Source organism: Jaculus jaculus, chromosome 16 (genome assembly GCF_020740685.1).
Source record: "Jaculus jaculus isolate mJacJac1 chromosome 16, mJacJac1.mat.Y.cur, whole genome shotgun sequence".
Classification (NCBI taxonomy): Eukaryota; Metazoa; Chordata; class Mammalia; order Rodentia; family Dipodidae; genus Jaculus; species Jaculus jaculus.
The window spans coordinates 74,468,689-74,491,920 of NC_059117.1; the positions used below are offsets into that span (position 1 = coordinate 74,468,689).

At 46.1% G+C, this 23,232-nt stretch overlaps 1 protein-coding gene across 11 annotated transcripts in view; it reads left to right on the forward strand.

Moving 5' to 3' along the window:
• Positions 1-23,232, forward strand: part of Magi1 (membrane associated guanylate kinase, WW and PDZ domain containing 1) — a 620,496-nt gene that overhangs the window by 368,298 nt on the left and 228,966 nt on the right. The window contains exon 1 of one of the 11 annotated variants that reach the window (XM_045135560.1): positions 18,203-18,451. The exons of 9 other annotated variants lie outside the window; for them this stretch is intronic. The gene's annotated coding sequence lies outside the window, so the exon portion shown is untranslated. Of the gene's footprint in view, positions 1-18,202; positions 18,452-18,494; positions 18,600-23,232 lie in introns of those variants that run through there. One more of the 11 variants, XM_045135561.1, reaches the window with a different exon arrangement.

Genomic DNA, 23,232 nt, shown 5'->3' on the forward strand with positions numbered 1-23,232 from the left:
TCTTGGTCAGTGCCCTGATGACATGGTCTCAAGCAGTGGCCTGGTTCCAATAGTAAATATTCAGCTAGATGTGTAACCAGAGAGAATCTAGCTGAGTATTTACTACTGACCAGGACCCAGGACATTAATCAAATTCCTGTTTTGTTTTGGAGATGGATATCCCAAAGATGCTCTCTAAATGTGGTAACATGCTACCTTATCACCATCCAGGTATCATCTGCTGGAGCCATGGCCATCAGAGTCTTCTCCAATCCATTATGAAAACTTTTTTTTTTCAGGGCTGGAGGCTCAGTGATTAAGGCGCTTGCTTGTAAAGTGTAACAATCCCCTTTCTATTCCTCATTGCCCACAAGAAAGCCATGTGTGCAGTGGCACACACATGTGGAGTTCGCTTACATCAGCTGGAGGCCCTGGCGTGCCCGTCATCTCTGTCTCTCCCTGCTTGCAAATAATAAAAATATATTTATTTAATATTTTATTTTTACTTATTTATTTGAGAGAGATAATGTGAATGGATGCTCCACGGCCTCCAGCCCCTGCATACAAACTCCAGATGCATGCACTACCGTATCCATCTGGCTTACGTGGTTCCTGGGGAGTTGAACCTGGATCCTTTGGCTTTGCAGGCAAGTGCCTTAACTGCTAAGCCATTTCTCCAGCCCAAATAAAAATATTTTTAAAAAGAGTTATTTATTTATTCGGCTGAGCAGGTGATCAGGCATCCACTTAACCTGCATTGACTACTGCTGATTCATATGCCAGTCTTTATTCTTCGACCGTGGACAGCACAGTGGCCTGTTCAGCTCTCGTGCGGTTTGACTCTGAAGTGCGCTTCTGCCCACCCGCACTCGTGCTGTGGTACTTGTTCCCAGCTGGCAGTGCTTTGTCGGGACACTGTGGAACCTTTAGCAGGAAGGACAAAGCCGGTGGGCATTGGTCCGTGGGCAGGCCTTGGAGGGTTATATCTACCCCGGGTTCTGGCCTCTCTCTGTTTGTCTGACACCATGCGGGTAGCCTCCGTCCTACCCTCCCTGCTTTCAGTATCCAAAACCATCTGAAGTCACAAACTAAAATCAATCTTTCCTCGTTTAAGTTACCGCTGTCAGATCTTTCCTTCTCCTGGGCCCCTGCTATTCCTTGGGCCTTTTCTTCTAAGTTTGTCTTAGTTGGATTTGGAGATTTTCCCCTCTGTTCTGCCTGTTAGAGGTGGGGCCACTTTCTTCTGATCTTAGGTGTTTTGCTTTGAAAAGAGTATGGCATTTTGGATATGCTGGAAATGCCATCGTGTCCAAGGTCCCTCAGCTGAGGGCCTATGAAAGGTTCATTACTTTGGTTTTCTAATCGAGGCTTCTGTCTCTGAATGGGTTTCACATTTCTCTCCTCTCCCACCTTATAAGACAAGATCATTCCAAGCCTTCCAGGATTATGGCAGCTATTCTGTGGTGTTTTTTAATTTTTAAATTTTTTATTTTTATTTTTTAAGGAGGGAGCAGAGAGAGAGAGAAAGAGAGAATGGGCATGCCGAGGCCCCCAGCCACTGCAAATATACCCCAGATGCATGTGTCACCTTGTGCATCTGGCTTATATGGGCACTCGGGAATTGAACCTGGGTCCTTAGATTTTGCAGGCAAGCGCCCTAACTGCTAAGCCATCTCTCCAGCCCTATTTTTAATCAACTCATTCGAAGGGTGCATATTTCTTGTCTTTCTTCTAGTAGGGTTTCCATAGCTTCAGTTAATGAGTGGTGAAGGAGGAAATCTGTACATGAGTTTCAGCATAATTTTGAAAGGATATGTTGCTTGCATTGTAGACAAAATATTCTTTTCTTTTTCTTTTTCTTTTCCCCTTTCTTTCTTTCCTTCTTTCTTTCTTTCTTTCTTTCTTTCTTTCTTTCTTTCTTTCTTTCTTTCTCTCTCTCTTTCTTTCCTTCCTTCCTTCCTTCCTTCCTTCCTTCTTTCTTTCTTTCTTTCTTTCTTTCTTTCTTTCTTTCTTTCTTTCTTTCTTCCTTTCTTTTTTTTTTTTTTTTGTTGTTGTTTTTCATGGTAGAGTCTCACTCTAGCCCAAGCTGACCTGGAAGTCACTATGTCGTCTCATGCTGGTCTGGAACTCACAGCAATCCTTCTACCTCTGCCTCCCAAGTGCTGTAATTAAAGGTGCGCGCCACCACGCCCAGCCAAAATACTCTGTAGTTGTGGGATATGGCTGCAGAGTCAGCTGACTCCGGGAATCCCCGTGTTCATTTTCCTCGGCAGGTAGAAGATCAGGGCCTTTGGTTCCATTGAGTTCGCTGTATGCCACTCAGTTCTGGTCGGCCTGAAGAAAGGCCGCCTGCTGAGAGATGAGGACTCGAGCTCCTGTGCTCTGTTGGAAGCAGATACTGCACAAGCATGACAGCCCACGACGCTGCAGGGGAGCTTCGGTCCTTCTCAGTTCACAGTAAAGCGCATCATTTGCACATCAAGACATGGTCATAAGTAACTTTAGATAATGATCCCTAAGGAGCATGAGTAGAGAAGACAGCTTGTTGATAGGACATTTTCTGGTTTTCATTTGTGGTGGGAGAGAGAGAAAGAGAGAATGAGAATGGGCACACCAAGGCCTCTTGACCCAGAAAACTAACTCCAGATGCATCTCCATTTGTATCCCTGGCTTGACACAGGTGTTGGGGAATCAAACCCAGGCCGGCAGCTTTTACAAACAAGTGCCTTTAACTGCTGAGCCATCTTCCCAGTCCCATTTTCTGTTTGCTTGTTTTTTAATATTTCAGTTATTTATTTGAGAGAGAGAGGGAATAGGCACACCATGGCCTCTAGCCACTGCAAGTAAACTCCAGATGCATGTGCCACCTTGTGCATCAGGCTCGTGTGGGTGCTGAGGAATAAAATCTGGGTTCTTAGGTTTCACAGACAAGTGTCTTGACTGCTAAGCCATCTCCCCAGCTCTCCCCCCTGCATTTTCTGTTTTGTTCTGAGTCTGTTATAAGCAAGGGGACCAGCCTGTGATGACACTTCCACTTTTCTTTCTTTTCTTCCACTATAAACTTCCTTTGTTCTGATTACTCAGAAGGATAGCATATTGTTTATTCACAGTCACTGCATGATTGGCACACTTGGGTTCCAAGGGAGACTCTTACAACAGTTATGGTATTGACTGCATCATGTGGTGTAAGATGAACAGGTTTAGATGAGTAGCATGGTGAAATTTTACACACACACACACACACACACACACACACACACACACACACACAGTGGCCATCCATCCACTTACCCATTCAACCATCCAACTAGGCGGCTGTGTCTGGTGCCTGGATCACTGAGATGTTTAGTCAGCATTGTGACGCTCTTCCCTCATGCCTCCACCTATTGGCTACTTCCTCTGTTCCTTCCCAGAGGGACCCATGACTCTTCACGCTTCCCAAAAGTAAGATTTTCCTCTTCGTGAGTGTTGTATAAATTGAATCTTGTAATGTGTATTCTTCGGTTCTAACTTCTTTTGCTAATATCACTATTTTTTAAATATCTTGCCAGGTGTGGTGGTGCACACCTTTACTCCCAGCACTGGGGAGGCAGAGGTAGGAGGATCGCCATGAGTTAGAGGCCACCCTGAGACTAAAGAGTGAATTCCAGGTCGGCCTGGGCTATAGTGAGACTCTGCCTCGAAAAATAAAACCAAATTAAAAAAAAAAAAAACAAGAAAGGAAAAGAAAAAGGAAAGAGAAAGAGAATAAGAGAGCATGGGTGTGACGGGGCCTCTTACAGCTGCAAATGAACTCCAGATGCATGTGCCACTTTGTGTATCTGGCTTTCCATGAATACTGGGGTCGTGAACCCAGGCTGACAGGATTTGCAAGCAGTGCCTTTAACCACTGAGCAATCTCCCCAGCCCAAATATCACTGTTATGAAACTGTCCCATGTGTTTGAGTGTGGCATCGCTTCATGTTTCCTGCTATGGTTCTGCGTTGTGTGGTTACACCACACTCTCCTCTACCATTGGTGTGCACAGTCTCCAGTATTTTGCTGCTCCTGTGAATGTTCTTACACCAGTGGACATGTGTACGCTGTTCTTGGAGCGGAGTTGCTAGATCACTGTGAAGACATATGTTCGGTTGTGGTAGATATTGCCAAATGGCTTCCACAGTGGCAATCACATTTGTACCACGCCAGCTCAGAGTTTCGTCGCTCCTTGTTATCACCAGTGCTCCGTGTTGTCATTCTGGTTGAAGCGCAGCTCAGGGTCTGTCTCCATGGACTTGTTACACAATGAGATTGATTACCAGTCAGTCCAGTCAACTGTGTATCTTTCTCTGTGAATTTCTGTTCAGACCTGTTTCTGTTTTTCTTTTAAATTAGTCATTTCCCCAATTTGTAATAGGAATTGAGTTGAAAGTTTGTCATTGTGCTTGGAGAGATTGCGTAACCTTCCTAAGTTTGCCCTGTAGGAATGGGGCCAGGAAGGCTGAGTCGAGTGGTGCATGCCTATAATCCCAGAATGCAGGAGAATTTGAAATTCACACCAGACTGGGCTGCATAGTGAGACCTGTCTCAAAAACAAAAGAAAATAATTTTTTAAAAAGGGCATAGAGAGATGGCTCCGTGGTTAAAGGAGCTTTCTTACAAAGCTTACTGCCCCAGGTTTGATTCCCCAGGATCGCATAAAGCCAGATGCACAAAGTGGCTCTTGCACCTGGAGTTTGTTTACAGCAATAAGAGGCGCTGGTACTATGTCCATGATCTCTATCTCACATAAAATATTTTTTTTAAATGTTATAAATGATAAAGTTTAAGAAAACAAGCAAACTAACAAATAGACCAAAGCTATAAGAAAGAATAAGAACAGGAAAGGCAATCCACAATTGCACGGGGCTAGTGATGCCTCCACTGTAGGTGGTGGTAAGAATGACGCAGGCCAGCGCATGGCAGTGCTCAGGCAGAGAGAAGGCCTAGGCGAGTGATGTCTAAATGAAGTCAAAGCAAATCTCTCCCTGCACCAGCTGAAGGCCTCATTAAGACAGTGCAGCACTTTCCCCCTCCCTCTTTATGTGCCCGTCTCCTCTTTGTAGTACAAACAGAAAGGCAGTGGCCGATGCATAATACATGGTGGGCTGAATCGACGGCTTCCTTGCCTTTGCAAGGGAGACAGACAAGGACCAAAATCAGTCTGTAAACAGAGGAGTAGATCACATGTAGACTTAGTACTGGATTAAAGACTCTCCCCATCTGGTAGGGAGCTTGCGAGGATAGGACCTGGCTTTGTTTTTCATTTCTTCCCCTGCCCTTGGCAGGAGTGGAGGTAGCAATTCCTTCCTCACAAGAAGCTTGCCCAGCCCCCCACGGAACTCTGGCTCCTGTCACTGTGGAAGCTGCCTGAGTGGGTGACAGTCCAGCGGATGGGGCCCGAGCCATGTCCTTGCTAGTAGAGACCTTGTCTGCCGTCAGCTCACGGATTGGGGCAGTCATAGTTCCGGTGGGGGTGGGACCTGCATGTCACAAAGGAGGAAGGGAAGGTCTTCTCTGGGAGGGAGGCACCTAGGTACCAAGTGACTTCCTGTGACGCCATTGCTGGGTGATGGCATACCACTGTCATGCATTGGACTGGCCTGAGCATCCCAGATGATGTCGCAGTGAGTTTATTAATGTTTTGTTTCAAAATACATAGAGAAAGAACACAGAGGGTCTGGAGGGATGGCTCAGTGAATAAAGACATTTGCTTGCCTGTGTTTGATTTTCCCAGTAACCATGTAAAGCCATATGCACAAAATGGCACATGCGTCTGGAGTTTGCATCAGCAGGAGGCCTGGGCACACCCACTCATTCTCTCTCTCTCTCTCTCTCAATTCTTTCAAAATAAAATAAAGCTTTAGAAATAAGAGCAAAGAGCATTTTGTAATAATTTGGGCCATTACTGGAATTGGCCTTCAGTACCCAGATCACCATCCTGAGTTTTCAAGACAGCTATCTGGAAAAACAGCCTCCATCCAGCCTCTGGGACCGTGGGTGCAAGGGAAGTCTCTGGAAAAACAGCCTCCATCCAGCCTCTGGGACCTTGAGCGCAAGGGGAACTCTCTGGAAAAACAGCCTCCATCCGGCCTCCAGGACCTTGAGCGCAAGGCTCACTGTTGAGCAGACATGGGCTTTGGATACGGAGCGGCGCCCTGGTCCTTCGTGGTCTGCTTTGTGATGTTGGGCGCGTCGCGTCTCTGGGGGCTCCTAGCGTACACAGTTGGGAGAGTGCTGTCATCCCATCGGTTTGTAGGGTGCGTTAAGAGGCATACTGCCTGTCCTGGCACCTGCGAGGTGGTCACAGTTTGAAATGCGTGCATGCGTCTGATGGGTAGTGCTGAAATTGGTGATCAGTGGTATTTAGCTGCACAGTCGGCCACTCCAGAGGAGGAAGGGTCTTTCAAGTGCACTAGCCCTGGCGCGTGGGAGAGCTCATGGTTGCTCATCTCTGCAGAGGCCACTTAAGAGTGTAGGTTTTGTTTGTTGGCTTGTTTTGTTCTTTCAAGGCAGGTTCTCACTGTAGCCCAGGCTGACCTCATACTCACTCTGTAGCCCCAGGCTGGCCTTAAACCTGATTATCCTCCTACCTCTGCCTCCAAAGTGCTGGGACTGTGCCGCCACCGCACCCAGCTTACAAGCAGGCTTTATTTTTTTATTTTTGACTTTGGTTCTGAATCCCCTCGGCATAATATGTGTATATGTATGTATGTATGTATGTGTATGTATATGTATATATATATATATGTGTGTATATATATGTATATACACACACACACATACATATTTAAAGCTTGAAGTTGGGACTGGAGAGATGGCTCAGCAGTTAAAGATGCTTTCTTACAAAGCCTGACAGCCTGGGTTCAATTCCCCAGTACTCATGTAAAGCCAGATGCACAAAGTGACACATGCATCTGGAGTTCGTTTGCAGTGGCTGGAGGCCCTGGTGCGCCCATTCTCATTCTCTCTGTCTCTCCCCTTCCCTCTTCCTTTCTCTGTTTGCAAATAATAAAACAATTAAAAGCTTCAGGTTTCTGGAACTTTTATCTATCATGGAGCCATTGTAGAATGGTTCCACTCACCTTTCCCCTCTTGTGTGTATTCTGTTGCATTAGCCATTTTTAAAAAATATTTTTTATTCACTTGGGAGGCAGAGGCAGGAGGATTGCCATGAGTCTGAGGCCACTCTGAGACTACAGAGTGAATTCCAGGTCAGCCTAGGCTAGAGTGACACCCTACCTCAAAGAGGAAAAAAATATATATATATATATGTATATGTATGTATGTATGTATGTATGTATATATTTACTTGAGGGAGAGAAAGAGAGAGAGAGAGAGACGCTGGGGCCTCTTTTGCCACTGCAGCTGAACTCCAGATGCATGCACCACTTCATCACTTCATGTACTTGGCTTTACATGGGTCCTGGGGAATTGAGCCCAGGCTGTCAGGCTTTGCATGCAGTACCCTTAACCACTGCGCCATGTCTCCAGCCTCCCATTAGCCATTCTTAAGGAACAAGTATCGGCTTGTGGCTGCTCCTGATTTTTGTTGCACATCAGTGAGGAAGTTCTTTTGAACAGGATTCGAGAAGAGGGGCACTGTTCATGCTTCACAGAGAAGTCTTGTTAAATTGTCCACATTTGGAGGGGATGTTCTGTAGGTCTGTCCTGGTCCTGTTTCCTATCTTTGCTGAACTTTGCAGCCTGTGGAATCCCGTTTGTTCATAATTTGCTGTGTCTTCCCAGTTGACTTACCAAAGCCCCAGATGTGTCAATGGCATTATTTTCATAAACGGTGGGGTCACTTTCTCATACATTTGTGAGCAAGTCAAAACCCAGCGGGAAAACAGCGTTTTCTTTGTATTTATTATGGAAATCAGAGGTTACTAGGAGAGTCACACAGCTATGTGGGACTTATATGTAACTGTGAAGTGATTTATCATTTGACTTTGGCATTTTGTGAAAATGGTCGTATTCCATAAGCCAGAAAAAAGAATCAAAAATAGCAGTTTCCTATTATCCCCCATTATACGCTGACATTATCAGTAGGCTCTTAGGCAGTTGAAAAAGCACCAGCCATGTTTATTTTCTAAATATGTATTATAGAGCAATGTTGATGTCAGAGCAGGCAACAGGAACAGCTTTGCTAAAAAATCTAAGCCCTGGGACTTAGCAGACAGCTCAGCAGTTAAAGATGCTTGCCTGTAAAGTCTGACGGCCCGGGGTCAATTCCCCAGTACCCACATAAAGCCAGACACAAAGTGGCATATGTGTCTGGAGTTCATTTGCAGTGGCAGGAGGCCCTGGCATGCCCATTTTTTCTCTCTTAAATACATAAATAAACAAATAAATATCTTAAAAAGAATCCAGGGCTGGAGAGATGGCTTAGCGGTTAAGCGCTTGCCTGTGAAGCCTAAGGACCCCGGTTCAAGGCTCGGTTCCCCAGGTCCCACGTTAGCCAGATGCACAAGGGGGCGCACGCGTCTGGAGTTCGTTTGCAGAGGCTGGAAGCCCTGGTGCGCCCATTCTCTCTCTCCCTCTATCTGTCTTTCTCTCTGTGTCTGTCGCTCTCAAATAAATAAATAAATAAATAAGAATCCAAACATGGAAACTTCACATGCTGACCTTTGAAGAAATATTTTCATTATTTTTAGTGACTCATTTGGTATAAAATACTAGTGTTTCTTGATTCCTACACATTAATATTTGTGGATTTACATATTTTGAAACATAGATGTACATGTTTAATATGATACTATTTTTCTTTTGCTCTTGAAAAGCTGTTACAGGGGTTACAAGTTAACGGAAATTTAAAACTAAGGAAATTACCTGGTGCTGTGGTCTGAATGTCTCTCCCAAAATTTATGTGTTAAAAAGTAATGACCAATGTGATATATAAGAAGTCAGGGGCTGGAGAGATGGCTTAGCAGTTAAGGTTCTTGCCTGCGAAGCCTAAGGACTTATGTCCCACATAAGCCAGATGCATAAGGTGATGCATGTGTCTGGAATTTATTTGCAGTGGCTGGAGGCCCTGGCCTTTTTCTGCCTCTCTCTCAAATAAGTAAATATTTGAGAGAATGAAAATATTTGAGAGAAGTAAAAACTAAGATATTAAAGAAAAAAAGCCTGGCATGGTGGTACATGCCTGTAATCCCAACCCTGTTAGGAGGATCACTGTGAGTTCAAGGCCAGCCTGGAGCTACAGACTGAATTCCAGGTCAGCCTAGACTATAGCTAGACTCTACCTTGAAAAACCAAGCTTAAAAAAAAAAAAAAAAAAAAAGACAGCTAAAGTAATGGGAGAGATTGATCCATGGTTAAGGCATTTGCCTGCTAAACCTAACAACCTAACGGCCTGAGTTTGATTCCCCAGTACCCACATAAAGCCAGATGCACAAAGTAGTGCATGCATCTGGAGTTCATTTGTAGAGGCAAGACACCCTGGTGTGCCCATTCCCCCTCAACCCCAATAAATAAATATTTTTTTAAAAACAAAGCTAGTCAGGCCGGGAGTGGTTTTACACACCTTTAATCCTAGTACTTGAGACGCAGAGGTAAGAGGATTGCCATAAATTCAAGGCCACCCTGAGACTATATAGTGAATTTCAGATCAGCCTGAGCTAGAGCTAGACCCTACCTCAAAAAAAAAAAAAAAAAAAAAAAAAAAGAGGCCAGATGTGGTGGCACACACCTTTAATCCCAGCACTCGAGAGGCAGAGGTAAGAGGATCGCCATGACTTTGAGGCCACCCTGAGACTACAGGGAATTCCAGGTCAGCCTGGGCTAGAGTGAAGCCCTACCTCAAAGAACCAAAAAATAAATTAATTAATTAAATTTTTAAAAAGCTTAAGTTATGATATAACTCTGGTTGTCTTTTATTGTTTTGGTATCCTTATTATTTTGCATGTGGTGTGTTGTGTACGTGTGTGGTATGTCAACCTTGAAGTATAGTGCCCCATATCTATGGTGCCCCTCTGCGCTACTTCCTCCCCCACCCCGTCCCACCCCATTCTTCTTTTTTTTTTTTTCTTTTTTTTGGTCTCTCTAGGTAGGATCTCACTCAGGCTGACCTGAAATTCACTATGGAGTCTCAGGGTGGCCTTGAACTCATGGCAATCCTCCTACCTCTGCCTCCTGAGTGCTGGGATTAAAGGATCCCAGAGCTTGTGGGTTTTCCATAATTGTCATTCTCTGGTTTCCTGGGGCTCCAGGAGCGTATGGCAGCACACAACTGTCTGCTTACATGAGCACTGGGCAGGTAGGTCCCAGGCCCTCCTGCTGGCTCCGGACGCACAGCTCACTGCTGAACAAGTCTCAAGTTAGGGTTTTTTACTTTTTTGTACATGTATGCACGTGTACGTGTATGTGCACATGTGCACACCAAGTTCTCTTGCTGCTGCAAATGCATTCTAGACACATGTGCCAATTTTTGTGTCTGGGTTTATTTGGGTACTGAGGAATTGAAGCCAGGCCTACAGACTTTGCAAGCAAATGCCTTTAATTGCTGAGTCACTTCTCCAGCCTGAAGTTCCAGTTGTTTTTGACTGACTTTGTATTCATAACCTCCATATGTATAGATAATATACCATGATTATAATTCCCACCCACGGCCTTTTTTTTTTTTAATCCCCCTCCACTAAATCCCCTTTTTTCCAACGAGTCTCATAGTTTGATGTCAGCATGTTTTCCCCTCCTGTTGTGCAGGTAGCATCAGCCAGGAACATGAATATCGAGGCCACTTTGTGCCTAGAAGATAGCCTTGTAAGCTCTCCCCCCCTTCCTTTGGATCTTACATTCTTTCTGCCACTTTTAACAATGGTCCCTGAGCCTTGAAAGGTGTGAGAGAGGCGTCTCACATGGTGCTGAACACTCCACTGTCATTTGTTTCTCAGCACTTTGATGAATCACCCCATTGGTCACTGCGATCTGAAAGAAAGAAGTCTCTCTATCCTGAGAGTTCCATTTCTCTTGGACTTTTGCTGGTGCTCATCCCTTTAATTAAAGGGTCTTCCTGAGTGTGAAGTGGTGCCTCACTGTGGTTGGGGTTGGTAATTTCCCATTAACCTTGTGTGTTGGGCTTTTGTTATTATAATCATGGGCCATGTGCTTATCTTCCCTGGAGAACTAGGTAAATCTTCCATTTGCGTTTTCAAATGGGTTATCTGCCTTTATTATGTGGTTATCTTTTTTTCTTTCTTCTGTTGGTTTGTTTTGTTTTGTTTGTTTTTCTGAGGTGGGGTTTCCCTCTAGCCCAGGCTGACCTGGAATTCACTCTGTTGTCTCAGGCTGAGAGTAAAGGTGTGTTCCACCAGCCAGCCGCCTCTTTATTATTTAGTAGTAGGAGTTCTTTACTTATTCTGGTTATAAATACTTTATCAGGTATCTGGCTCACAAATACTCTTTCTGGGTGTCTTTTTTTTTTGTCTGTTTTGTTTTTAATTTTTTTAAAAAAAATTTGTTTCATTTTTATTTATTTATTTGAGTGTGACAGACAGAGACAGAGAGAGAGAGAGAATGGGCGCACCAGGCCTTCCAGCCACTGCTAATGAACTCCAGATGCGTGTGCCCCCTTGTGCATCTGGCTAACGTGGGTCCTGGGGAATCAAGCCTCGAACCAGGGTCCTTAGGCTTCATAGGCAAGCGTTTATCCGCTAAGCCATCTCTCCAGCCCTCTTTTTTAATTATATATATATATATATATATATATATATATATATATATATATATTTATTAACAACTTCCATGATTATAAACAATATCCTATGGTAATGCCCTCCCTGACCCCACTTTCCCCTTTGAAACACCATTCTCCAGCATATCCCCTCCTCCTCTCAATCAGTCTCTCTTTTATTTTGATGTTATCATATTTTCCTCCATTATGATGGTCTTGTGTGGGTAGTGTCAGACACTGTGAGGTCATGGACATCCAGGCCATTTTGTGTCTGGAAGAGCACATTGTAAGGAGTCCTACCCTTCCTTTGGTTCTTACATTCTTTCCACCACCTCTTCTGCAATGGACCTTGGTTGGTTTTTTTTTTTAAATATTTAATTAATTTATTTATTTGACAGAGAAAGAAGAAGAGAATGGACATGCCAGGGCCTCCAGCCACTGCAAACGAACTCCAAACACATGCGCCCCCTTGTGCATCTGGCTAATGTGGGTCCTGGGGAATCAAACCTGGCTCCTTTGGCTTTGCAAGCAAGTGGCTTAGCCACTAAGCCATCTCTCCAGCCCTCTGGTTGTCTTTTATTGTTTTGGTATCCTTATTATTTTGCATGTGGTGTGTTGTGTACGTGTGTGGTATGTCAACCTTGAAGTATAGTGCCCCATATCTATGGTGCCCCTCTGCGCTACTTCCTCCCCCACCCCGTCCCACCCCATTCTTCTTTTTTTTTTTTCTTTTTTTTGGTCTCTCTAGGTAGGATCTCACTCAGGCTGACCTGAAATTCACTATGGAGTCTCAGGGTGGCCTTGAACTCATGGCAATCCTCCTACCTCTGCCTCCTGAGTGCTGGGATTAAAGGATCCCAGAGCTTGTGGGTTTTCCATAATTGTCATTCTCTGGTTTCCTGGGGCTCCAGGAGCGTATGGCAGCACACAACTGTCTGCTTACATGAGCACTGGGCAGGTAGGTCCCAGGCCCTCCTGCTGGCTCCGGACGCACAGCTCACTGCTGAGCAAGTCTCCAGCTCCGGGTAGTCTTTTCAGCATTATGTTCTGATGGGGCTGACTGGTCTGATTTTTGTTCAGTTGTTTTTTTCTGGGATCTCAGTAACTAACCCTGACCATAAGGGTGTACTCTTGTTTTCTCCTATGAGTTTTATAAATTTAGGTCTATTTTGAGAAAATCTTTGTATATAGTATTGAGGTAGGGGCTAGATTTATTGTTTTCTATATGGATATCCATTTGTTCCAGCATTGTTTGTTGAATTTTTCTTTTGTTTTAAAAAGTTTGATGTCACTTTGACCTTTATAGTTTCCTGGGTATAAAACCTACTTCAATTATTGTCTCGTTCACTAATATGATTTGGGTATTTAAGGCTATAATTTCCTTCTTTGTAGGTACTTAGGTGTATCCCACAGACTTTAGTTTATTATTAACTTTGGGTTTCCTTTTTAGTCCTTAAAAATATTTTTATTTATTTGTAAGCAGAGGAAGACGGAACAGAGACAGAGAGAATGGGCCCACTGGGTCCCCCAGCTGCTGCAAACAGACTCCAGATACATGTGTCACCTTGTGCATCTGGCTTTATGTGGGTACTGGGAATTCGAACCCCAGTTGTTAGGCTGTGCAGACAAGCACCTTAACTGCTGAACTATCTCTCCAGCTCCTCTTTTTTATTCTTAATGCCTGTTTTTATGACATTCTACTCAGTGAATGTGGCCTGTATTATCATTCCACATTATTTTATCCAAAGGACAGCTCTATGAGAGAGTATCGACCGAGCCCCTTTGCAGCCCCTCAGGCGTACTGTGCTTGTCCATCCGAAGGTGAAGTTACTCAGCTCTTTACACCATCAAGAGGCACAGGTGGCTTGTCAACCAGGTCCCAGCAGGCTGCACTCAGTCTGATGGGAAAACATTTCTCTCCCTGCTTTGCATGTGTTTGGGGGCAAATCTGAGGGCCTTTCCTCTCAGACTGTTAACAGATTGTTAGGGAGGAATGTCCACCCAGCCGTCACTGTGAACTGTGCTCTGAAAACCCTGTATAACTGGCATTTGGTTATAGAAGTCAGGTACCAGTGAAGGCAGGGCATGTCGGTTCTTGTATTTTGTGCGTGACAAATGAGATTTCAGAAGGAACACAGCGCAGCATCATTTTCTGGCTCTTGCGAGAGACCACACACGCTCGGAAAGCCTGGGTGCTTAAGGTTGGGCGTGTACTGTCTGCTAAGCCTGCTAGATTCCCACAGATTCTTCTCCCATAGCAGAGCAGCCTGGCCTAGGAGCTCTGATAGAACATTGCTATTGTTAGGGGCATTTCCAACGTAAATGAGGACTGTTTTTTCTCCCCCTATTGAAGTTTGGAAAGCCCCATGCTTGGATACTTCTTGAAGAAAAGTTCCCTTCTCTGTTTCATAAAGAGGATGGTTTTTGTATTCTTGTGCCCTTTGGTAACATCTCTGTGCCATTTCCTCACTAAAGAACAATTTAATTTGCACTCATCATTTTCTTATGGAAAACTAATAAAATAAAAATTCCACTTTTCAGCATTAGGCTGTGGCTAAAGGCTTTTGAAAGTTTTATACACTATCTGCTTTTTCTTTTTGGTGCTGATGGAATGAGAGGATGATGTCAGTGTTCACATGTTTGATGTGCAAGGCTGATAAACAAACAACTCCCTTGAGGCTGGAGAGATGGCTCAGCAGTTAAGGCACTTGCCTGCAAAGCCTAACGACCTGGGTTCCACTTCCCAGGGCCCATGTAAAGCTAGGTGCAGAAAGTGGCGCGTACATCTTGAGTTCATTTGCAGTGGCTGGAGGCCCTGGCTCATTCATTCTCGCTGTCTGTCTCCTCTCTCTACTTGCAAATAAATAAATAAATAAGCTTTCTATTTTTAAAAAATATTTTATTTTTAATTTATTTGAGAGAGTGAAAGAGAGAGGGAGAGAGAGAGAGAAAATATGGGGCACACCAGGGCCTCCAGGCACTGCAAACGAACTCCAGATGCATGCCCCCCCTTGTGCATGTGGTTAATGTGGGTCCTGGGGAATAAAACCTGGGTCCTTTGGCTTTGCAGGCAAGAGCCTTAACCACTAAGCCATCTCTCTCCAGCCCCAAATAAACTTTTTAAAAAGGACATGATGCTTTTAAGTTTATTGTTTCTCTCAAACCAAAACTGTAAGCTGATACTTTGTACCCTGCTCTGAAGGCCCTTTTGGCTGCCTGGTGCAGGTGCAGATAAGGAATGAAGCAAATGGATTTTCTTTTCTTCCAAAGCATCTCACTTCTCTTCACTAACTGGTGCATAATGCCGGGGCCCCAGAAACTACTCTGCGTGTACCACTGCACCCCAAAGCAGAGGATGGGCCCTTTTATGTCACTGAGGCCTTTTACACGGAAAAATGTGATGCTAATAAGGTTAGTAATAACAAATGACATTGAGTAAGTGCCTTTTCTGTATCCACAGTCTGCAGATAAATTACTTGTGTGTTTGCCCAGGGGTAAAACTTGTAACAAAAACGACTTCATGTGAGGATAACGCACAACAACTGCCAGACGCAGTCCACCTGCACTGACAGCTCGAACGGTGAGGTGCGGTCGGAGCGCAGCAAGCCTGGCTCTGCGCTGAGGCGTCGGCCGCGACCCGTGGAAGCGGAGCGTCAGGGATGCTGGACGCACACCTGCCCCCCCCCGCGCTGCTCGGAGAGCAGAGGGTCACACTGACGTGCACACCGTAGCAGTGTCCTGTGTGGCAAGTGAGGAGAAATAGGTTTTGCTTTCTTTTTTCTTCATTTTTCTTTTAATTTTATTTATTTATTTGTTTGATAGAGCAAGAGAGGGAAAGAGGCAGAGAGAGAGAGAGAGAGAGGGAGAGAATGGGCACACCAGGGCCTCTAGCCACTGCAAACGAACTCCAGATACATGCACCACCTTGTGCATCTGGCTTGCGTGGGTCCTGGGGAATCGAACCTGGGTCCTTTGGCTTTGCAGGCAAATGCCTTAGCCACCAAGCCATCTCTCCAGCCTGGGTTTTGCTTTCTCATCTGCCCTGACATTTGGGTGACCCTGCCTTCCAAGGAGAACTGTTTTCCTGTCAGCTGTCTAGCCTGCTGCCCTCTCACCTCCGATCCCCCTCCTCCCTGCTGGATTTTAGATCTTTTGTATTTATTTAATATTTTTATTTGAGAGGCAGAAAGAGAATGGGTGCACCAGAACCTTCGGCCTCTGCAAATGAACTCCAGATGCATGAACCACTTTGGTGTACCTGACTTTATTGTGGGTACTGGGGAGTCAAGCCCAGGCTGAGAGACCTTGCAAGCAAGTGCCTTTAACTACTGGGCCATTTCTCCAGGCCCCTTTTTATTTTTCCAAAAGACAGGGGTCTCCCTCTAGTCAGGGCTGACCTGGAACTTACCCTAGGCCCAGTCTGGCCTTGAGCCATGGCAGTCCTTCTACCTCAGCCTACTGAGTGCTGGGACTGATGGTGTCATATCTTGCTAACTCCCTACTGCTTTTAAAGATGTAGGTTCTGGGATACCTCCCCTCCATAAACTCCAGGGTCATAAGACTCCCTACCCTCTTGTTTTTATATTTATTTATTTGTGAGAGAGAGGGAGGGAGAGAGAATGGGTGTGCTAGGAGGGGCTCTAGCCACTGCAAGAAAACTCTAGACGCATGCACCACCATGTGCATCTGGCTCATGCGGGTTCTGGGGAGTTAATCCTAGGTCCTTAGGCTTCTCAGGCAAGCACCTTCACCGCTAAGGCATCTCTCCAGCCCTCGCCCTCTTGTTTTAATAGACAGCGTGCGATGTTTTGAGTCAGGTGTTCCTGTAAACTCGTGTGTTCTGGATGCTTGGTCTCCAGTTGATGCCAGTTTGTGAGGTGTAGCCTTGCTGGAGGAGGAATGCAGGGAACGGGTGTGGGGGTAGTTGAAGCAGCTTCCCCTGGCTAGAATTTGGTTCACTGTCGTACTGTATCTATCTGTCTGCTGTGCAGAGGTGACGTCCAGCCTCTGCTCTACCATCTTCTCCCTGCCAAGCTCAAGACTGTAAGCCTCAGTCAACCCTTTTGTCCCATCAGCTGCCTTTTGCCAGGTGCTTTGTAAAGAGAAGGTAATGTCGTAGTCAGCTCTGCGTTGCTGGCAGAAAAACCTGACTGAGAGCAGCTTGTGGGAGAAAAGGGTTTATTTTGGCCTGTAGGCTTGAGGGGAAGCTCCATGGTGGCAGGGGGAAATGATGGCATGAGCAGAGGGTGGACATCACCTCCTGGCCAACATCTGACAGACGGTAGCAACAGGAGAGTGTGCTAAACACTGGCAAGAGGAAGCTGGTTATAACACCCGTAATCGTGCCCTGGACAGGAGGTGTTAATTCCGGGGACCTAAGCATTCAGAACACCCAAGTTTATGGGGCACCTGAATCAAGCCACCGCAGTGACTGTGGCACAGTGCTTGGGAATGGCATTGTTCCTGGCTGGCCTACAGCTCAGAGTCACGCCTGCTTCTGCCTCTACGGTGCTGGGCTCATAGTCATGAAACACCAGGCTTTGTTCCTCAATGTCTCTTTTTTTTCCCCCTGTCCAGATTTTCAGATTCAATTCTTTAAAAAAATTATTTTATTTATTTGAGAGCGACAGAAGCAGAGAGGGAGAATGGACCCACCAGGGCCTCCAGCTACTGCAAATGAATTGCAGATGCGTGTGCCCCCTTGTGCATGTGGTTAATGTGGATCCTGGGGAATCGAGCCTTGAACCAGGGTCCTTAGGCTTCACAGGCAAGCACTTAACTACTAAGCCATCTGTTTTCAATTCTTGGAAGTTCCTTGCATGTGACATACTGGGCCATGGGAAGGCGGGAAGGGCGAGTCCTTCTCTAACGGATGCCAGTGCTAGAAACAGCTCTGCGCAGTTTCATGTTCTCAGAGCTGGGAGTGGGTGCTGTGCCAGGAACAGGCTTGAGGTCTAGCTCCTGGGCTCTCCAGCCTCTTTACAGAGTGAGTTTGAATGCTTGGAGAGAAGCATCAAGGACCTGCTCCATTCTCCACCTGTTTCTACCTTAATTCTCAGCTCTCAGCTCTTTGAAAGGAAACCCTTCAAATTCACATTCCAAGCCTCCAAGGAAACAATTGTTTTAAATGTGAGTGATTCCTCCCAAAGTTAGGAGAGGCAGAAGGCAAAAGGTTTTGGTCCCTAGTTTGGGGGAGTCACCCACATTCCCTTCCCCTCACCCTCCTAAGCCCCCACCATCTTCTCCTAGCCCTCAGCAAATGGGGCAGCCCGATTTCCCGCCTTTCTTTGGCCCCAGGCTCTCTAGGACCAATGGGTTGATGGGGACCTGACAGGCGGAGGAGGGTGGGGGCACGCTGGGTCCCGCCCCCTCCGCAGGTGCATCCCTGATCCCTCCTGGCCTACATATCCAGCAGCCTCAAGGAACCTGGGCTCTGTGATGTAATGCGCTTTTTTCACACTCTGGGCTTAAATACAGATGGAAATTGTTGTCATGTGTTAGATATGTCGCCAGTAATATAAAGGCGCAAGCTCGGGCATCTTCTCTCCCGCTGCTGGCACCATCGGCTCTCCTCTGGCCAGCGCCTATGCCCTGGGAAACTCGCTCTGTGGCCAGGTGTCCGAAGCGCCCTCAGCTTGCCTAGGAAGGGGTTCGGCTCCTGCCCCCACCCCCAGCCTCTCCTCCCAGCCGCTGCCGGAGCGGAGGACCAGTGTTGGTGGGAGGCTCTTCCAGGCGCACAAAGGGAAGGATTAATCTTGGCGATTGGCTGGGAATTCACAGGCAAGTACAAGTCCACGGTGGACCCCTCTGGCCGCCCCTCGCAGCCAGACCCCTGCCCACGTCTGGATTCGAACGCCCGGCCTGTGGAGGGGAGCAGCCGGCCGCCGAGGCGCCTGGCACCGCGCGGGTTGTGGGAGCATCCGTGGAGGTGATGTGTGGTGTGTGGACCAGGGAGGAGGCGGGGAAAGCGGGCCAGCTCGAGAGGGCCAGATGGCTGAGGCTGCGTTCTAATTTACCGGGCCAGGCAGGCCCCGTGTGGTCAGGCGGAGTGGGAGGAGGGAGAGAGGAAAGAAAAAAAGCGGGGGGAGAAAGAAAGAAAAGAAAGAAAGAAAAAATCAAGGGTCAGTGGGTAAGGGAGAGGCTGGGCTTTGGAGCAGATGCCTGGTGAACAATGGGGCTTTTGAAAAAGATGCTAGAGGAAGTGTGGCGAGCGCTTTCCATCCCTCCTCCTCCTCCTCCGCATTGCAGGTTGGAATCGGGCAGCTAAATTTTAATGAAGTGCATTCCAAAGTGAGCTCGTCAGCCTGGGCTTTGGGAGCCCCAGAGCTTTGGAGGGGGCTCTCCGGTTGAATGGGGATTGGGGAGTGGGAGGGGGAGGGGACCGGCGAACGAGTTGCTGATGGATGGTAGAGGACATGAACGCCTGCTCATTGTGGAGGGCAGGGTGCTGGTGGTGGGGGAGTGGGGGGAATCAATAGCTCCCCCCCACGCATATTAATAGGCTCCAGCAGGTGTTGTTAAATGGATGTCGCAGCATTGTTCTGGAGCGCAGGGTTGAGGAAGGCGGGGCACACTGAGCTGCTTCTCCCGCGGTAGTGGGCAAAATGCCTTTGCACTTTGGAAGGCTTTGCAAGCTCTGGGGAGAAGCAGGAAGGGAAGGACTGCCTTCCTGTCTTCCCCCTTCCTCCCACTTTTGAAAGAAGAAGAGGTCCGTGCAGGAGGCTCGGAGTTTGCTTCCTGGAAATTCACGTGTGTTTATCAGGGCACTGTCTTGTCTAGGTAAGACATGCATGTCCGTGGGCATGAGAAAATAGAGGAATCTGGAGTCTGTCTGGCTTACTGAGTGTCTGGGAGCTGGAAGACTCCTTCCCCTATCTGGTTCCTAATGGGCCAAACCTGGCAGGCAGGCTATGTTCTTCTTTTTCTTTTTCTCTTTTTCTCTTTCTCTCTTTCTCTCTTTCTCTCTTTCTTTCTTTCTTTCTTTCTTTCTTTCTTTCTTTCTTTCTTTCTTTCTTTCTTTCTTTCTTTCTTTTTTTGAAGAGGTAAAAAAGATATACATTCCTTCCTTTTCCCAAGCCCTAAGTCTAACTGACCTGGATGTGTGTGTGTGTGTGTGTGTGTGTGTGTGTGTGTGTGTGTCAAACTGTGTTAATAATCTGGCTTGCCCAGTGTGGGCACATAGACTTTGCTGCCACACAAAAGGAGTGGATTTGGATCTAAACTAAATTATTTGAGGGTATGTGTTGTTTAACTGTAAGGATTGGAAATATTTCCTTTTCTCTCGTTTTCCAAGAGTTTCCTGTGCGTAGAGCAGTCCATTGAGAACCATCTCAGGAGGCTCCGTAGTCACGAGTGTGGCTGGTCGCGTAACCCTTGCTGGTTTTGTTGTTTGCTGGTTTGTTTTACTGCCCTTCAGTAGAACCTGTTCAATACTTTCCAGAGGTTCAGATGAAAACTGAAAGCTTCTGCAGGCAGGGGAAGGGCTTGTGACTTCATAATGAAAGCACTTGACTGTGGGCATATATACAATACATATACTATGCATGTGCCCATGGTAACACAGAATACCATTATCTTTTGTATTCTGCGGGGGGGGGGGCGAAGAATAAATTTGTTAGTTGAGAAAGGCTTGTCTTTTATCATCCATAAGACTTCTGAAGATTGGTATTTTTATTGGGAACTTTTGGAATCCTGTATTGATTAGACATGCATTCAGATTTTCTTTTCATAATTGAACTTGTTGGGTCATTTGCTCACAGACAGAGTTCATCACTTGCTGATGGATTTTGGTGCTGTTGAAAGCTGTAGCAGATTCGTGGCATCAACAAGAACCTGGTTCCTCCATTTGTCAGCTGAGCAGAGTAGCAGACTGTCCTTGCCTCTCCCCGCCTTTCTGCCTTTGCCTTTGGGGACAGGACTGGGAAGGAAGGGAGGGGCTGCTGGGACCCTCCTCTGCCTTCCCCAGCAAGTTCAACCACCAGGGTCTGAATCTGGTTCCCTGTGTAGTTTCTTTGGCTGCCAGTTGTATATGTATGGCAATGTCTTTTTTTTTTTTTTTTTTTTTTTTTTAGTAATGTTGGAGATTTGATGGTTGGGTTTGCTGTGTTTTTACTACAGAGGTGGAGTCTGTCAATCATCTTACTGAATTATATGGCTCTTAGCACTGTCTGCCGTTGCCTTTAAACTCGAGGCCAGCCTGCCGGTCCTTGCCGAGCAGAAAGCTGAGGCAGTTGTATTTGTCAGAAGTGTGTAGACTTCGTCTCAGGGAGGCTGGCCTCCCTGCCTCTCCAGTCAATCCTGGTCAGAAGAGGCGTCCGGTGATGAGGGCAGAGTGCGTGTGCCCACACACTGCCCATCCACGGAGCCCAGGTTCTCCGCAAGCTTGGGGAGAACAGGTTTAAGTGAGTTTCCTTAGCAGAACCCTGGTCCTCTGCTTCCTGCGAGGCTGGGGTGTTGATGGCCCGGTCTCCCACGAGGGGCATCCCCTGAGTCGTGGTACCGTGGAAGTGGTGGCTGTGGCTGGTCTTGGGCACAGGCAGTGGCAGCCTCACCCTTCTCTCCGTCCATTTCCCATCACTCTGGGTGTGTGCATGGAAGGAGAAGAGAAGCAAACAAGCAACAACAAAAAGATACAGCACGAGAAGCCAAAAGCTTTGATTCGTTGCCAACAATTATTAAAATATTGAATTGTAATTTCCCCTTGACCCTTGGGCAGTGTCATTTAAAGTAAATAATGCAACTACCACTGAGATTGCATATTCCCTAGTTCCAATGTAGAGGTCACTGTGTTTTTATAATCTTGGCTTATTAGACTTACATATGAAATAAAATTTTGGAGACACCTCTGTTTAACTATGAAAGAATTTCTGAAATTAGTAGTGACTATAGAGATGATAGTACAGGGAAGAATAAAGTCAAATATTCCTCCCCCATCAAGTGACCACAAATAGGTATTTCTTTGCTGTTTCATTGTTCATGTAAATTCCAGTTTACTTGGTAACCACCATTTTCTCCACATGTTTATTTTTCCCTTCTTAAAAAAACTGTTCTCATGTTGATAATCAAGCCCCCACTATTTGAATGTAAGCACAGCCCTTGCAGTCAGACTGACACCCTCTGGCACCAGAAAGACTGTCACAGCGTTGTGGGTTTTATTTTGTTATTTGTATTTTCCTGGTAAATCCAGTGGGAAGGGAAGGCCGCCCGCTTTCGCTTTCTGCCGTGGTTGCCCGCTGGCGACTTGGAGGGTGTGGAAGCGTTACAGGCGTGAACACGCTCTGCAGAGACCTCGTTCCACATCCCCGGGCCATCTTGAGAAAGTTCTGCCCTGCTTGGCCTCCGACACGCCTCTGGGGTTGGCTAGGGATTCCGCCTGTAACCAGAAAAATGTTGGCTGAACTGTAGCTCCCAGTTCACTGTCTCATTGGTCAACTTGTGCTCCATGCCTCTTCTTCCCAAGAGTCTACTGAGTTGACGCTTAATGCCATTTGGATATTCAGTTTTAGTTTATCTTTATTTTTTCTCCCCGCACCATCGGCATCTTTAAAGTTTCTATAGACCGCCAGATTCAGGCATGAGAACAGTAAGAAAATGTCTAATTTTTCCCAAGATGTTTTGAAAGGCTCCAGCCATGAAAATAAAGCCATTACTTACTGTGCTCAAAGTTGTAAATAAATATGTTTAAACTTTTGTAAATATAGTTTTGTTTTCTTTATTTATTTGCAAGAAAGAGGGAGATGGAGGATGAGAGAGAATGGGGCACCAGGGCCTCCAGCCACTGTAGATGAACTCCAGATGCATGCACTCCTTTGTGCATCTGGCTTACATGGGTTCTGGGGAATCAAACTGAGGTCCTTTGACTTTGAAGGCAAGTGCCTTAACTGCTAAGCCAACTCTCCAGCCCCCATAAAGATATTTTAAAAATATTTTTTATTTATTTGAGACAGATAGAAGGGGGGAGGGAAGGAGAGAGTGTATCTCCTGCCAGGAACCTTTGCCATTGCAAACGAACTCCAGATGCATGTGCTACTTTGTGCATCTGGCTTTCTGTGAGTTCTGGGGAATTGAACCTGAGCTATCATGCTTTGCAAGCAAGTGCTTTTCACTCAATCCCTGACAGAAAGCTTTAAAAAGTTTTGTATTTATTAATTTACTTAAGACAAAGAGAGCGGGGGAAGGGAAAAGGGGGGAGAGAATGAGGAGGGGGCGAGAGAGAGAGGGAGAGAATGGGTGCACCAGGGCCTCCAGTTACTGCAAATAAACTCCAGACTCATGTGCCACCTTGTGCATCTGGCTTACATGAGTCCTGGGGAATCGAACCTTGGCCGTTTGGCTTTGCAGGCAAGTGCCTTTAACCACTAAGCTATCTCTCCAGCCCCCGATCACATATTCTTTAGGAAATTAATAATAATAATAATAATAATAATAATAATAATGCCACTTAGCTTCCTGCTTACTATTTAATTGATCCTGGAGGTGAGCTGAATTATTGTGCTGGGGGTATTTCCCTTGCTTGGAAAAGTCTAGATCAGTGGGAATCTACATGTTTGACAGCAACTGCA